Genomic DNA, 5,000 nt, shown 5'->3' on the forward strand with positions numbered 1-5,000 from the left:
GTTTTTCTCAGTGTTATCGCAGAATTAGTGACCCAACCCTGCTCACTCCTCCTCGCTCACACCGCACACGTCTTCAAAACAAACACATTCCAGTACTCCCACAGCGGAGAGATTATACTGGGGCAGTGTGACACCACCCGGACCCAAACACCGTGTCGTAGACCAGAAGGGGTTCCAGGTCAGGAGGACTAACGTGGTCCTGGTTCAGGAGGACTATCGTGGTCCTGGTTCAGGAGGACTATCGTGGTCCTGGTACAGGAGGACTAACATGGTCCTGGTTCAGGAGGATTAACGTGGTCCTGGTTCAGGAGGTGGCAAAAAGGGGGGGGGGGTCACTTTGTCCCCCCATCACACACACAGGGGGGTAAACATCTTGAAACGACTGTCTGAACAGACTTTAGTCTCCATCCTGTGAGTCCAGCAAAGAGGCCCAAAGACCCCTCCTCCGGTGAGTTTGATAATCCCACACAAGCTTCAGACTCCATTACAGACCACTGTGTTTCTGAAGGGTCTAAGCTGACTCCATCCTAACCCCTAACCCCTAACCCAGATGACCACTGTCACTCACTTTGTTGCAGCGTTTACCTGTGAAAGATAAATTAATCACTTTAAGACGACTGCAAACTTCCGTGTTCTGTTTCTGATAAACGTTGAAAAGGAAACACTCGATGTAGACCAACCAGAAACAATAATTACCTCTAAACCCCCAAAATAAATCCAGGACCCTCGACCCTCGACCCTTGACCCTCGATCCTTGACCCTCAACCCCCGACCTGCACTTGACTGCTGTGAGACCTGAGAATGAAAAGAGATACTAACGTTTACGTAATTTACATTTTGAATCTTTTAAAATCCCAGAAAAACACCATCAGACACAGCCTCGTGACCACGACCATCAGACACAGCCTCATGACCACGACCATCAGACACAGCCCCGTGACCACAACCATCAGACACAGCCTCATGACCATGTGATGAACTGCTGTGTTCACCTATGTATGTAATGCTATGCTAGTTTACCTTCAGTCAACGGCTTTCACAATCAGAAAGACCAGTGTACCCGCCGTTGAATCAAAGTCCAGCCACTGGCTTTTTGGTGTTTAAGTAACAGTTACTGAACTCAGCTCAGAGAGCTCAAACTATTTCAAAAGGTAGCCACACGGCTTCCTTTGTTGTCCACCATTTTGTCCACATGTGACGAAGCCACATGGTGCATTGTCTCTCTCCACCATCTTGTTTTCTTTCTCTCTTTTTCTCTCTCCCTCTCTCTTTCTCTCTTTTTCTCTCTCTCATCTACATACACACACACACAAACACATTTACACCTCATTCACAAGGTTTGCTTGATAATGTTTGTTGCTTTGTTTAATTAAATTCTGTTATAATTTAAGAAAGCAGTTGTTTGTGATTACTGGTGTATTTGCATTGTGATATAAGCTGGGTGCAAGGGCTTTGTGTACGGATTTCATGCCTTCAATTTATTAAATATAGTTATTAATTATTAATAATATTAGTAATTAAATAACTAATTTGAGACTGATTTGAGTGATATTTTGGTTATATTTACCTGAGTACAGGTTGGTGCCCCAAAACGAGATTAAACATAGTTTAATGATATTTTATTTATATTATTAATAATTAAATATAATTATTAAAGAATATAACCAAAGTTGACTTGATACAACCCCAACAAATGGTGCCCCGTGTGAGGCCTTCAATAAACCAGCTTTATTGCCCTGTAAATGCACAGTAATCCGAATTTTTAATCCTAAAAGAGATTTTTCGTGAGGAAAAATTGTCTTTTCTTTTGAAGATTTACTTTTCTTGCTTGTTGTTTATTCAAAACAGACAGCAAGCTGTGGCTTAGTTTGTCTTGTATGTTGTTTAACATAATGATGCAGCCAGGGCGACTTTCTTAATGAACTAGTTTGTTGCTTTAATCCAGAGTTTTATCCTGAAGTAATTCTTCTAAAGAAATGTATTTGTTGTCAACATTCTCATTTTAAGCAAAGCAGACATCAAGTTGTGTTTAGTTGTGTTGTTGTGTTTTGGTGAGTTGAGTAGTTTTAATTTTTGTGTGCTCTTTGTTGTTTGAGACAACAATTTAGCCATTTTTCTAGTTGAGAGTGTAACCTCATCATTGTTGTATAACCAGCTGTCTGAGAGGTGTGAGTTCCTCCCATCCTTTGAGGACTTGAGGTGTGAATCCCCACTCCTAGCTTCCAGGATAGACTGCAGTGATCAGTTGGGAAACCTAGATAAGATTTGCTCTGGTGTTGATCTAGCTTTGTTTAGCTTAGCGGCTTTCTTAACAGTAATCCACTGTGGTTCCATTTTATCACGTAAAATGTCTACCTAGGTGAGCCAGGAGCTGAGACTGCTTTTGGATCAGACGACGCAGCACTGCAAGAAACTGTTGCCAGTCTGACGCACCTCTCCTTAGAGGAGATAGCCGACCTAAATAGCTATTCAATTAGCATTTGTGATAAAAAGTTAAAGGAGCTCGTTGATCAGGCCAACCACCAAGCCAGGAAACCCCAAAGCATAATCCTGAATGTTTTTGGGTAACTCCTCCTTTTTTCCCAACGCAAGTCCTTCCTGCAGCAAACCCAGCTGCAAGTAGACAAAGAATCCCTGCAGAACCACATCCAATCCCTGTTGGCAGAAAATTCACACCTTCGCAGGTTTGAATCACCACATAGGGAGGGGGGTGACTTCTCAGCCCCCAGAGGCAGAGATAACACCAACCCCCCTCCTTCTACCTGCAAGTCCACACTGCATGGTCCACAGCTGAGAAGTTCCGAGACATCAGATGAGTCGGATGGCTCCTGTCCACCCAGAGATCAAAGAATGCGCATAAGGCTCATTGAATCCCTGGCGAAGGATGTAGACCGGTTTGACCCAGGTAACCCACATTTCAGCATTGATGATTACCTCAGAGAGATCAACCTGCGCCTCTGTGAGCTACCTGATGCATCCACACGAGAAAAACTCAAGCTGATCTGGAAGACAACTTCCAGGAGTGTCCATGATTTCATGACTACCCTCCTGCCTGAGATCAGAGACCAGTACTCAGCACTCTGCAACGCTTTGTGCAAGGAATTCTCCACCTACACCGACCCTGTATCTGCCCCTCTTAGAGCCTTTAGTGTCTGGCACCAGAAGCACAAGGCACCCAAAGGTTATTACCGGCGCCTAAAATCTGCATATTTCCAGGGATGTAATGCTCCAGGTTTGGAAGAGGACCAGACTTTCAAGTCCTTATTCCTGCACAATCTGCATGGCTGTGTGCGTTACAATGTCACCATGCATTGCCAAACACATCAGCTTGGTATGCCAGAAATCAAGAAATTTGCACAGATGGCTTGGGACACACGCATACGTCCTGGGTTTTGGAGACACAATAGTGACCTAGCACTAGAAGGCAACAAATTGCCTTATGCTATGAATAAATCTAAGAAACCGCATCACCGGCAGAATAGACAACAGAACCAGGGGGGTGAAGGAAGGAGCCAGTCACAGGGTAGTTCCCAACCTGAAGTACTGATCACCACCAGACCCGAACAGAACTCTCGGGATGGCCGAAGCCCCAGACAGAGGGGTAGGCATAACCGGAGTTCCCATGAACTTCCCAAGGATGCAGTTTCTGACAGGGGAATGGAGAACATGATCCGGAGGTGTGTGACAGAGGTGATTAGACAGTTGGAGGCCTCCAGCCCTTACAAAGAACAAGGTTCTGACTCCACAGTGGGGAGGGGGGAGTAGCCTCCACTGTAAAACCCACCAAAGTTACTCAGCGTTAATGCTTTCTAGTCTCTGTTTTATGACCTGACAGTGGTAGTGAAACATGCACAATGCACATGTATATTTACACACCTACATGCCACATACACCATCCCACAGACTTACTCCTGCCCAGGCTAGGAGTTAGCCCACAAATCTACACCTGATACTTTTCTCTTTCTCTCCTCCTCTTGTCTGTTTGTTTCATTTGTTTTGTTAAAGAATGCAACTTGAGTAGCAAAACTTTGCTAGTGCCTGTTTATGTTTTATGCCTAGCGTTAGACATAGTTAGACAGTCTGCCCAGACTTTGCCTCAGTGTCTGCCCAGACCAAAATGCCTCTAATATCTCTGAACTGTTAACCCTATGGACTGCTTCCCTAAGGAATTGCAAAACTGGGATGTGTCTCCATCCCAGACACATGGACTGCTTGGTCCGTGAGCTGCCCTAAAGATCGTAACCTGCATTTCGCTCTTCATGACAAGGGGGGATGTTGGGCCTCAGCCATGTGGTTGGGACAAAGGACTCAGGCCTGTATCACAGTCTCGAGCCTGACTAAAGTTATTTTGAAGGCAACTACACAAAGGGGTCTTAGCCCAGCAACCCCCCAACAGAAACTAACAAATAGGTGTGAAAAGTGGGGGGGTTGGGGGTTTCTGAATTCTCTATCCTCATTGGAGGAGGCCTGAGGTTAACCCACAGGCAGCTCCAGTCTTTAAAAGCAATCACCAAGCATTGCTTCCTTCTCTTCAAGTGTGGTCTGCCGACACCAGAGGATACCCTCTCCAACAAGATGGACTCCAGCATTCGAGACAAAGCCTTTCCTCCTCTTGACTAACCCTAACCCGACCATCAGACACATCCTCATGACCACGACCATCAGACACAGCCACATGTTCACGTCCGACCATCAGACACAGCATGATGATCGGGGGCGGAGCCTGACTTAGCGTTAGCTTGCAGTGTAGCTACAAGCAGTCAACGTACACACTAAGTCCTGCAGGGGGCGGGGCTTCAGAGGGCGATGAGCCCAGGAGGATGGGCCACGTTTGAATGTTGTGTTTACATTTCTACAGACTCCGCTTTTAAAGAAATCTTTTTTGATGCGAGGTGACCTTTCAGATGACGGATGTTTCCAACATGGCCGCTCTGCTCTTATCAGCAGCTCGTGTTATGATTAATGTTCACCAGGTTTCATAAATCGCTGACTGCTGACAG

This window comes from Labrus mixtus, unplaced genomic scaffold (assembly GCF_963584025.1).
Source record: "Labrus mixtus unplaced genomic scaffold, fLabMix1.1 SCAFFOLD_153, whole genome shotgun sequence".
NCBI classification, from domain to species: domain Eukaryota; kingdom Metazoa; phylum Chordata; class Actinopteri; order Labriformes; family Labridae; genus Labrus; species Labrus mixtus.